This window comes from Papio anubis, chromosome 12 (assembly GCF_008728515.1).
Source record: "Papio anubis isolate 15944 chromosome 12, Panubis1.0, whole genome shotgun sequence".
Taxonomy (NCBI): domain Eukaryota; kingdom Metazoa; phylum Chordata; class Mammalia; order Primates; family Cercopithecidae; genus Papio; species Papio anubis.
Window position 1 is genome coordinate 59,478,517 of NC_044987.1, and position 12,395 is coordinate 59,490,911.

At 48.8% G+C, this 12,395-nt stretch overlaps 1 pseudogene across 1 annotated transcript; it reads left to right on the forward strand.

The window, feature by feature from the left end:
• The first annotated feature begins 1,790 nt into the window (after positions 1-1,790).
• LOC101022619 lies at positions 1,791-11,985 on the forward strand (annotated as a pseudogene). The gene is made up of 3 exons (XR_637536.4): positions 1,791-1,795; positions 7,832-7,836; positions 11,054-11,985. The product of XR_637536.4 is annotated as a 40S ribosomal protein S2 pseudogene (transcript).
• The last annotated feature ends 410 nt before the right edge of the window (positions 11,986-12,395 follow it).

A 12,395-nucleotide genomic window follows, 5' to 3' on the forward strand; every position in this document is an offset into this window, starting at 1 on the left:
GGTGGGTCTTCCACAAGATTTTGCCACACTAGAATATAAGGAATTTGATCAGGATGTCCTGACTGCCCTGGCAGGAAAATCTTAGTTTTTACCTTAGTAATAATAGAGAGACAGAAAGTTCCTTTGGAGGGCCACCCTACGCCGAAAGAGGGCCACTCCAAATGGCAGAAAGTAACTAGCTTTCCCTTCTTTAGCTCTACGCTTAAGTTACGCCCCCGAGCCTTCACATCCTTAAAATTGGTAACAAGGAGTGAGAGCGGCGTGCTCTGGTTGTTGCCCATCTTTGGACTGCTCCTACAAAGAGAAGGGGGGACGAAAATGAGTGTGAAGCAGAGGGGAGTATCCGACAGGTCCGGTCCTGGAAGGGGAAGAAAAGGTTTTATGTTTCGTTTTTGGGCTTACACTTAACACTTAACAATAACGGACAGACAGTGATAACGATGAGCATTCGCGAGCGCGTGTCGGACTTCCGACCTGAGTCAGACGGGGCAACCAAAGATGGAGGCCCCCAGATGGGCACTGGGGAACGTCTCCCACCAGTCCCGAGTGGCTGTCTTCTAGCGCGTCCGCCAAGACCGTGCCACTTACAGAACAGACCAATACAGATTACAGATTACGGATTTCGCGAAATTTCAGGGAGACAGACAGAGACAAAGACAGAGACAATGACAAAGCCGGCTTACCTACAGATTAAGATCCGTTGACTTGGGGGTCTGGTGGGCTTGGAGGAAATCCCGGACGAGCCCCCATTTGTTATGCCCAGACCGTTTATTCCCCGAAGAAGACCACCAGAGTCCAGAGTCAAAGCTAAGCAGCAAGGATCTTTATTACAGGTTCAAACCTGGAACTCTCCCTCGCTCGCGAAACGAGACGGGCAGGAGAGCTCCCCCACTGAGCTCCGAGCAGTGTTATATAGTCTAAGAAAAGTGGGCATAGAGTTATCATACAAATCAGATATATGATTGGCTAGTGTTTGAACAAGGCGATTTGGCTAACTATGATTGGTTCCCGCCATTTCTGATATTTTGGTTCAACCTTTGAGGTGGGAGAGCAGGTTTATGGCAGCAAGAGTTTATCTTGTGACCTTGCCTCAGAACTTACAAAATCTCTGGTATGTGCAAAACAAAATCTCTGGTACGTGCAGAAAAACAGGTGCTCACAGAACTTACGAAATCTCTGGTATGTGCAAAGATTAGAGAGCAGAACAAAGGTGTAGCGGGGGGCGGGTACACATCTATCTTTGTGTCCTTTCAAGACTTACTGTTGAGCTACTCTAGTGAATTTTTCATTTTAGTTATTGTACTTTTCAGTTCCAGAACTTCCATTTTGTTATTTTTTTCTATCTCCTTATTGACATTTTTCATTAGATGTGACATTATCATTGTCACATGCGTCAATTTGAAGAAACCACCAAACAGGCTTTGTGTGACCAACAAGGCTGTTTATTTCACCTGGGTGCACCTCTAAAAGTATTAAAGCAGCAGCAGCCACCACATGCAGACATGAGGACTATGCTAAAACAGTAAGGTCAAGTTGTTTGGACAGAAAGACTACAGGGCATGGTCCCGGCTTTTGTGTAAGAATCTGACCACACAGGCCTGCACTTTGGCTGTGTGTAGTGAAAAAGGTTGGGATGAGTTAGGGAGAGCTAGTGTGGGAGCAGCTTTTGGGGTTGTTTTTTGAGGAATGGAAAGGGGAGAGGGGAAAGAATTTAGGATTTATGGGGTCAGCTAGGTTTATCTAGGACAGAATAATCGGTTGTGGAGGGAGGTATTGAGGATAGGAGAGTATATGGGTTTGGCACCAGGGGGTGGATAGGCAAGGCAATTTGGTTGATAAGCACAGATCCTGAACTAACCTGTAAGACTTGTCTGGTTTTTGGACAGGTAAAATGGGAAATTGTAAGGAAAGTTTATAGGCTTTAAAAGGCCATGCTGTAATAGGCAAGTGATAACAGGCTTTAATCCTTTTAAAGCATGCTGTGGAATGGGATATTGGCATTGAGTGGGGTAAGGATGATTAGATTTTAATGAGATGGTAAGGGGTGCATGATTGGTCACCAAGGAGGGAGTAGAGGTGTCCCATACCTGCGGATTAAGGTGGGGAGATACAAGGGGAGGATGTGAAGGAGGCTTTGAACTGGGGGAAAGGGTGGCAATGAGGTGTGGCTGTAGCCTAGGAATAGTCAGGGAAGCAGACAATTTAGTTAAAATGTCTTGACATGACCAGGCATGGTGGCTTACGCCAGCACTTTGGGAGGCCGAGGCAGGCGGATCACAAGGTCAGGAGATCAAGACTATCCTGGCTAACACGGTGAAACCCCATCTCTACTAAAAATACAAAAAATTAGCCAGGCATGGTGGCGGGCGCCTGTAGTCCCAGCTGCTCAGGAAGCTGAGGCAGGAGAATGGCATGAACCTGGGAGGCAGAGCTTGCAGTGAGCTGAGATCTCGCCACTGCACTCCAGCCTGGAAGACAGAGCAAGACTCTGTCTCAAATAAAATAAAATAAAATGTCTCAACATAATAAGGGAACTGGGCAGGTGGGGATAACTAAAAAGGGGTGCATAAAAGAATGTTGTCCAAGTTGGCACCAGAGTTGGGGAGTTTTAAGAGGTTTAGAAGCCTGGCCATTAATACCCACAACATTTATGGAGGCAAGGGAAACACACCCTTGAAAAGAAAGTAATGTGGAGTGGGTAGACTCCATTTTAATTTAGAAGGGGATGGACTTACCCTCCACTGTAAGAGTTACCCAAAGCATCTGTGATGGTCCTGTAGGCTTCCAAGGTGACTGGGCAGCGTCAGTGTTCAGCCGCTAAGCCAACAAGATCTGGGAGTCAGTCAGAGTTCCAGGGGCCCTGGGAGTGGCTGCCAGGCGAGCTGGACAGTCTGATTTCCAGGGCGGTCCCGCAGAGATGGGACACGGCTTAGGAGGAATCCTGGGCTCTGGGCATTCCTTGACTCAGTGGCCAGATTTCTGGCACTTGAAGCAAGATCCTGGGGGAGGTAGTCCTGGAGGAACGCCTGACTGCTGCAGTTCAGGCATTTTGAAGTTATTGTGTGCTGGAGACATGGCTGAGGTTTCTCTCACAGTGGAGGCAAGTAATTGCAACTCAGAAATACGTTGCTAGTTGGCTGCCTCTACTTATTATTGTACACCTTGAAGGTGAGGTTAATTAAGTCCTGTTGTGGGGTTTGAGTGCCGGAATCTAATTTTTGGAGATTTTTCTAGTGTCAGGAGCGGGTTGGGTAATAAAATGCATATTGAGAATAAGACGGCTTTCTGGCCCTTCTGGGTCTAGAATGGTAATGCATCTAAGGGTTGTTGCCAAACAAGCCATGAACTGGATTGAGTTCTTATATTTGATTAAAAAAAGAGCCTAAATGCTAACTGATCTGGGAGAGGTCAGATAAAGAAAAAGGAGCATTAACCTTGGCTATGCCTTCAGCTCCAGCCACCTCTCTAAGAGGAAATTGTTGAGCAGATGGGGGAGGGCTAGTCGCAGAATGAAACTGTAAGCCAGACTGGGTGTGAGGAGGGGAGGTAATAGAAAGGTTATAGGGTGGGGGAGCAGAGGCTGAAGAAGAGTTGGAACCTGGCTCAGCCTGGCAAGGAGCAGCCTGGGAAGGAGGGGAGAGGTCAGATGGGTCTGTAGAAAAGGAGGATTCACAGGACTCAGAGTTTGGGGTGGAGACTGAAGGAACAGACAGAAGAGAAAGAAGAAAGATTTGGGAAGAGTCGCATTGGGACCAGAGACTAGGGAGGGACAAATGTGTAAAAGAATGCCTGGACATCAGGCACCTCAGACCATTTGCCCATTTTTTGACAAAAATTATCCAGATCTTGTGAAATGGAGAAATCAAAAGTGTCGTTTTCTGGCTATTTAGAACCATTATCGAGTTTGTACTGGGGTCAAGCAGTATTGCAGACGAAAATAAGGCGTTTAGGTCTTAGGTGAGGTGTGAGTTGAAGAGGTTTTAAGTTTTTGAGAACACAGGCTAAGGGAGAAGAAGGGGGAATGGAGGGCGAAAGATTGCCCATAGTGAAGGAGGTAAGTTTAAAGAGAAAGGTAGAGACATGGAGAAGGGGGCTGGTGAGCCGCCTTGGGCGGCAATGTGGGTGAGCAGCCAAAGCAGGCGTCCCCACAATTGACTTGCCACCAAGGGAATGTGGGTGAATGACCAAGGCAGGCGTCCCCACAGTGATCAGACACCAATGGAGTGTGGGTAAATAAACAGGCAGGTGTCCCCACAGTGATTAAACACCAAGAGAAGACTGTCTTCCCAAGGCTGTGACTGGCGCTGGAGTTTTGGGTCCATGGATAAAATGTGTCTCCTTGTCACTACTAGAGAGGAAAAAGAACTGGAATTGGAAGGATGGGGAGATTGAAGGGTAGCGAGAGAGGAAGACTGAAGGGTAGGGAGAGAGGAAGATTGAAGGGTAGTGAGAGAGGCTGGAGAAGAGTGAGAAGACCGCTTAACTGATTTGAAATTGGTGAGATGTTCGTTGGGCTGATTGGTCTGAGGACCTGAGGTGGTAGGTGGATCTCCTCAAGGAGTGAGGACAAGGACAGGGGACTGGTCTCCGGAAGTCCTCGTGTCCCAGGTCTTCGGCACCAAATGTCATGCGCGTCTGTGTGAACAGACCACCAAACAGGCTTTGTGTGAGCAACAAGGCTGTTTATTTCACTTGGGTGCAGGCAGGCTGAGTCTGAAAAGAGAGTCAGCGAAGGGAGATGGGGTGGGGCTGTTTTATAGGATTTGGGTAGGTAGTGAAAAATTACAATCAAAGGGGGTTTTTCTCTTACAGGCAGGGGCGGGGGTCACAAGGTGCTCAGTGGGGGAGCTTCTGAGCCAGAAGAAGGAATTTCACAAGGTTAATCGCTCAGTTAAGGTGGGGCAGAAACAAATCACAATGGTGGAATGTCATCAGTTAAGACAGGAACCGGCCATTTTCACTTCTTTTGTGATTCTTCACTTGCTTCAGGCCATCTGGATGTATACGTGCAGGTCACAGGGGATATGATGGTTTAGCATGGGCTCAGAGGCCTGACAATCATCTTATCTTTCTTTACTACTTTAAGCATGTTTATTTTTCTTCAAGATCTTTGAACATTGAATGCATGAACATAATGGTTGCTTTGAAGTCTTTATTAAATCTGACATCAGAGCCCTCTCACAGGCAGCTCCTGTTGCCTACATTTTTCCCTGTGGGCTGATCACACTTTTCAGTTTCTCTGCATGTCTCATAATTTTTGGTGAAAACTAGATGCTTTCAGTGACATACTGCTGTAGGCACTGATTCCCTTCTCCCTCTGTGGGGCTTGTTTTTGTTGTTTGCTTAGTGATTTGGCCAGAATATTTTAGTGAATTCTAATTCCCCCACAGTGTGAAGCCTCTAGTGCCACTCCTCAAAGGATACAGCCTTAGGTATGTGCCCAGTTACCCTTGAATAACAGGGGTTTCAGCAAGACTCTGTCTCTTTCCCTGACCTGTTAAACTGTCTGCCTCATTTGGTATCACACCAAGCTTTTAGGCTCTACCAGTTGCTGGCTGATTGCTCATTTATGCCCTGAAGCATAAATGGTGCTGCAGTCTGATTTAATTAAATCCAAATCTCTGCAGGAGTAAATTTTGAAGCTAGTCTTTGAGGTTTGTTCAAACCCCAGGAAGTCTCTTTTTGTTCTTTCCCTGGTTCTCTCAGATAAAATAGCAGGCCTATGGCTTAGCTTGTTGCTGTCAAGAATTACCATCCTCCTGCTAACTGCTTGCCCCCAAAATTTGTGTTGTTGTCAAGAGCACCCTAGACTTGAACTTCTCACACTTAGTTTCAAGTAAAGCCAGTCCCTTTGGGAAGATCTTCAGAGATTTCTATTCTTATACACTGCCTCTCCTCCTGGGCAAAATCTCTGAGCCATGGCTTCAGACTCTGGGTGGAGGTGATAGCCTCTGGTCTTCTAGGCTTGCTGCTTCCTGAATGGAACCTCCTCTCTATGAGCAAGGTGGAGTGAGGGTGATCAGAGTCCCAGTATCCTCAGCCTGCTGCATCTGGGGAGGGGGCTCTTTTTATGAGTGAGGACTGGGTGGAAGAAGAGAGCCCCTGACCTCTTGGCTGCACTTGCCAGGAATTTAGCTTCTGCAACTCAGAGCTGGAAATGATGAAAAATGCTGGTGACCTGTTCCTCATGGTAATATACTGTATCCCTTTACTTGGAGCTGAGGGAAGTGGGAGCCCCATCTTCCTGGCCACACCTTCTGGATGGAGCTTCCATCACTCTAAGTTGAAGGCAGGGCAGGGAGCAATGAGAAATGGAGGCGGTCATGGCTCAAGTGCCACAAATTCTTGTTATTATTACTGAGATTTAGTAGATTTTCTTGAATAAGCATTTCTTCATTTGTTGTATGTCTTGGGACAATTCACAGAGACTTTATTTGCTTTTCCTTTTCTTTTTCATTGTTTTAAATTTAAAATTATAGTGAAAATAGAGACAGGGTCTCACTGTGTTGCCCAGGCTGGTCTCAAACTCCTGGGTTCAAGTGATCCTCCCACCTCAGCCTCCCAAAGTTCTGGGATTACAGGCATGAGCCACCACGACTGGCCAATTTGTGGAGACTTTAAATGACTACTTAATAATTTTTACCAGTTAAGGTTTTTCATTGGGGAATGGGTCTGTGGGGGCTCCTTACTCCACTATTCCAGAAACAGAACCTCTTTCATTTAACATGTAAAATGTACTTTCCACCCTTTTCTACTGTCTTCTTTTTCCTAGGAAGCTGAAATGTATGGGCTACATCAATAAGGCTCCATGCCTTCAGGCTTCCAGTTGCCAATAAATGCCCCAGTAGGAGACTGGAGGGAGGGAGGAGGATGAGATCAGAGTGTTTATTCCCTTGGCTCCCTTCAGTTGTGTAGCCTTCTTTGAATGACTCCTTGTCATTTCCAATTGCCATTCCCTTCCCTGTCTCTTCTGGCTAGAAGTAGTTACTTCACTACCACTTTCAACTCCCCTACACATTACTTATACCTTTGTGTAAGGGAAGTGGCTGCACTTTGGTCAGGAATAAGCCAAGGCAGCCTTCTGGCGCAGCGTGACTCAAGCAGGTTTGGAGTGCAGACACACAACTCCTCACGTTGTGTAGCCATGCCACATGAGGCGCTTTAGGCAACCACTCACGTGTGCTCGTGCTTGACAGAGCCACTACTGTTTGTAAAAGGTATAACTACCCAGCTGACGCTGTACATATGGCTTGTGCCCATGGCTTATACCCATGACTTGCACCGAGGCTGGCGCCCAAGCTCGCTCATGCCCAGAGAGACAGAGAAAATGCCATGTCAAAACTTGCTATGATTCCTTGAGTGTTCTTTCAGCTGGCCACCATTTGTCCACCGACTCCCCTCAGACCTCAGTTAGAACATGACAATTGGCATCATGAACATGATCCCAGAGTGAGTGAGTCTTTGGTCCCCACTGATTCCAGGTCAGCCATGTGGCCGCAACATGGGTGGTGGTACCCGATGGCAGCTGTGCTGCTCAGATGGGCTCCAGTGGAAACCTGGGCAGTGGTAGACGGGCCCCCTGAGAGCATGGAGAAGGCACTGAAGCAGCTGGAAGCACAGAGCACTGAGAAGGAGTGAACCTTTCCCGACAGAGTTGAATGGGTGTTTTTGACTGCACTAGGAGAGGTACACACCCAGTCCCTGAGGGATGCAGCAGAGGTAAGGGCCCCCCAGGTGCCAGCAGGCCTGGTTACACAGAGAAAAAGCGTTAGAAGCTGCCATGAATGGGGACCTCCAGGCATAGGCAGAGTGCCTGGAGGCCTGGCCATAGGGCTTAGAAAAGGAATTAGAGGCTGTTGTGAATGCAAGCCTGGGTCGTCATCTTGGCCTGAGAGACTCCCACTTGGTCTGGGTTTGCACCATAAAGAAGGAGAAGATGCCCCACTTGCAGGGGGCCCCTCTGATGGGAGGAAAGGGGGTCCCAATGAGTGACATGCTCACAGATGTGGGTAGATTTGATTTTGGCTGGGGTTGACTGAGAGAAAATTAATAAGCAGCCCAATGAAGTACTATTAACTTTGTGGAGACAGCTGTCTCCAGAGCACCAATTCCAGAAAATGTCCAAGGGGAAGAAGGACATTGCTGCATGACCTGGTCCCACCTGGTGGGTGCTTTGGCTCAAAGACTATGTGCTGCAGCCGGACAGGGGTGTAAAGCCTTTTCTGTTTGATGACGGAACTGGCCAAGGTGCCCGGCCTGGGGGAACACCAGATGATGGGAGGCCACATGTGAAATTAGCAATTCACTGGTCCCCCACCAACGTACAGCAAGTGCTGGTGCTGGTAGACACCAGTGCAGATATATTCTGGGGGTGGATATTTTCCACAGCTTGGCAGCTGTGCCATCAATCATGGATTTGATGGACCCTTTGATGATAGAACTGGAACAGTACCACTATGTGGTGGATTTAGCTAATGCATTCTTTTCCAGAACGCCAGGAACAGCTTACCTTCATGGGAAGGTGACAGTGGACTTTCACAGTGCTGCCGCAGGTCTATATGCAGAGCCTTACCATATGTCATGGTCTCGTTAATGATATTATGCTAACCTCTGATTCTCTTGCAGATTTAGAAGTGGCAATGCTCCCCTTGCCTAGAATTAAGACGATGAGGCTGAGACAGCCTTTCTGGCAGCCTGGCAGGCTATTCAGCAGGCACAGGCCCTACTGGTAATTAACCAGGGGCACCCATTTAAACTTGATGTGCATGTGACCACAGATAGTTTTGGCTGGGCCTATAGCAGCACATGGAGAGCTTGAGAACACCAGTAGGCTTTTCATCCCAACTGTGGAAAGGAGTTGAGCTCTAGTACTTATTGATAGAGAAGCAGTCAGTAACTGTATATGCTGCCCTTCAGGCTCATGAAAGCATGGCAGGACAGGCTACAGTCATCGTGCAGACGACTTACCTGATAGTGGGATGAGTGTGTTCATGGATAACAACCCCCTGGATGGTGAAAGCAGTTAGTAAGGGCTCATAAGAGCGTGGCAGAACGGAGACGGGCTACAGTCATCGTGTGGATAACTTAACTGAGAGCGGGATGGATATATTCATGGATAACAACCCCCCTGGACTGGGATGGTGTAGACATCCACTTTGGCAAAGTGGGGCGTCTACTTGGAGCAGTGGAGTACACTGAGTACAAGTCCCTTAGCAGTAGAATTGCAAGAGGTCTTGCGACCTGTAGTTCTAATGCAAGAAAAGGCCATGGGGCCTAGAGCCATGGGGCCTGAGGCACCCTTAGACCCTGAACCTTCACCATTTAAGGAAGGACGTCTCCCCATTCCCAATGGGGTATGATACACAGATGGGTCTAGCCGAGATGCTACTGCTGCCTGATTACCATGTGATTTGAAACCAGGGGTGGACAGAGTAGTCAATGGGCTGAACTTAGAGCAGTATGGATGGTGATCACCAAGGAGGTGACACCTACAGTAATCTGTACCAATAGCTGGGTGGTCTTTTGAGGCTTAACCTTGTGATTAACTACCTGGAAAATACAGAAGTGGCTAGTTGGCCACCGACCCATATGGGGCTAAGCCATGTGGCAAGACTTCTAGGAAATGGGTCATCAGAAAGAGGTAACTATCATCTGTCAGGCCGTATGCCTTTTGCCACCCCTGGCAATGATGAGACAGATGCTTTGGCCAAGGTCTGATGGTTAGAGACAGCACCTACTTGAGATGTGGCCTTCTGGCTACACTGGAAACTAGGAGTAAACTAATGCAACAGGTCAATAACCATTGGGGTCTGTCCCTGCCCATGCAAGATATTTGGGAGGCTTGTCAGAAATGCCCAGCATGTGCTCAGGCATACCCTAAATGGAGACCACTACCCAGTGTTACACAACAAGTAATGATACGGCGAGTGCCCTTAACCAGGTAGCAAGTAGACAAGATGGATGGATTTTGTGCCCCCTGGAAGTTTATGGGTCTGTGGTGACACAGGGTATCCTTACCTACCAGTGGACTGGACTGAATATTGTACCTAGGGGTGGTCTTATGTACCTGCCACTGTTCTTCCCAGATGCCCATCCCACGTAACTGGGAGGCACTACATTCTCAGTTTTTGCCAGTGCAACGAGCCCCCTGGTGGTTCTACCCCTTGGCAATGACTATTCTTGGAGCGGGTGTCATAACTGTAGAAGCACAAGTTACTGCTCCTGCAGAGCACACTGCTCGGGCTCCGAATCACACCCAAGTGGTCCTCCTCCTGTTAACAGATGAAGTTGATCAGATCAGAAAGGTGGTGTTGCAAAACTGAATGGCCTTAGACATAATGACTGCTGTCCAAGGAGGCACCTGTGCTCTCTTAGGAACACAATGTGGTACCTTTATTCCTGACAATTGGCAGAACATAACAGCAGCCCTTCAAGGGGTCTCATGGGAGATTAAGGCAGTCAAGAGCCTTACTGACAATCCCCTGCAGGGTGGGCATCCCTGGGTTCTGGCCTATGCTGGGCCCTAATAGTCAAAAGTAGCATAGCTGGGATCCTAGTAGTGAGCTATTGCTCTCCGTATGGTTGTTGTGGGTTATGGATTCAGGGCTCCAGTCTCTGGGCATGTGTCCCTGCCCAGAGGATGGCCTTGGCCTAGGGGGTGGAGTGTAAGGGCAATGGCTGTGCTTTAGTTGGGAATAGGCTGAGGTGGCTTTCTGGCACAGCATGACTCAGCGGGTTTGGAGCACAGATGCACAACACTGCACGTTATGTAACCATGCCATGTGAGGCAAATTAGGTAACCAGGTGTGCTCGTGCTTGGCTCAGAGCCATTGTTGTCTGTAAAAGGTGTAACTATCCAGCTGATGCTAAACATACAGCTTGCACCCACAGCTTGTGCCCACACCTTGTGCCCAAGCCTACTCGTGCTCAGAGAGAAAAAACCATATCAAAGCTCCCTATATGATTCCTTGAGTGTTCTTTCAGCTGCCTGCCACTGGTCTACCAACTCCCCTCAGACCTCAGTTAGAACATGACACTTTAAAATCATCCCTGGCTTCTCCGAGAGAACACCAAATGGCGGATGACGCCGGTGCAGCGGGGGGGCCCGGAGGCCCTGGTGGCCCTGGGATGGGGAACCGCGGTGGCTTCCGCGGAGGTTTCAGCAGTGGCATCCGGGGCCGGGGTCGTGGCCGTGGGTGGGGCCGGGGCCGAGGCCGCGGAGCTCGTGGAGGCAAGGCCGAGGATAAGGAGTGGATGCCCGTCACCAAGCTGGGCCTCTTGGTCAAGGATATGAAAATCAAGTCCCTGGAGGAGATCTACCTCTTCTCTTTGCCCATTAAGGAATCTGAGATCATTGACTTTTTCTTGCGGGTCTCTCTCAAAGACAAGGTTTTGAAGATTATGCCGGTGCAGAAGCAGACCCATGCTGGCCAGCGCACCAGGTTCAAGGCGTTTGTTGCTATCGGGGACTACAATGGCCACGTCGGCCTGGGTGTTAAGTGCTCCAAGGAAGTGGCCACTGCCATCCGTGGGGCCATCATCCTGGCCAAACTCTCCATTGTCCCGGTACGCAGAGGCTACTGGGGGAACAAGATCGGCAAGCCCCACACCGTCCCTTGCAAGGTGACAGGCCGCTGCGGCTCTGTGCTGGTGCGCCTCAACCCTGCACCCAGGGGCACTGGCATCGTCTCAGCGCCTGTGCCCAAGAAGCTGCTCATGATGGCTGGTATTGATGACTGCTACACCTCAGCCCGGGGCTGCACTGCCACCCTGGGCAACTTCGCCAAGGCCACCTTTGATGCCATCTCTAAGACCTACAGCTACCTGACCCCTGACCTCTGGAAGGAGACTGTGTTTACCAAGTCTCCCTATCAGGAATTCCTGACCACCTTGTCAAGACCCACACCAGAGTCTCTGTGCAGCGAACCCAGGCTCCAGCTGTGGCTACAACATAGGGTTTTTATACAAGAAAAATAAAGTGAATGAAGCCTGTTACCAAAAAATAAAAAACAAATAAAATAAAATCATCCCTGGCCAGGTGCGGTGGCTCATGCCTGTAATCCCAACACTTTGGGAGGCCGAGGCAGGCAGATCACGAGGTCAAGAGGTGGATCACTGGTCAAGAGATCGAGACCATCCTGGCCAACATGGTGAAACCCTGTCTCTACTAAAAATACAAAAATTAGCTGAGCATGGTACACTTGTAGTCCCAGCTACTCAGGAGGATGAGGCAGGAAAATTGCTGGAACCTGGGAGGCAGAGGTTTCAGTGAGCTGAGATCTCGCCACTGCACTCCAGCCTAGTGACAGAGCTAGATTCTCTCTCAAAGAAGAAGAAAATCATCCCTTTGTGAAAAAACAAAGCAAAACCCGAAAAAACACCTCCTTGAATTATCT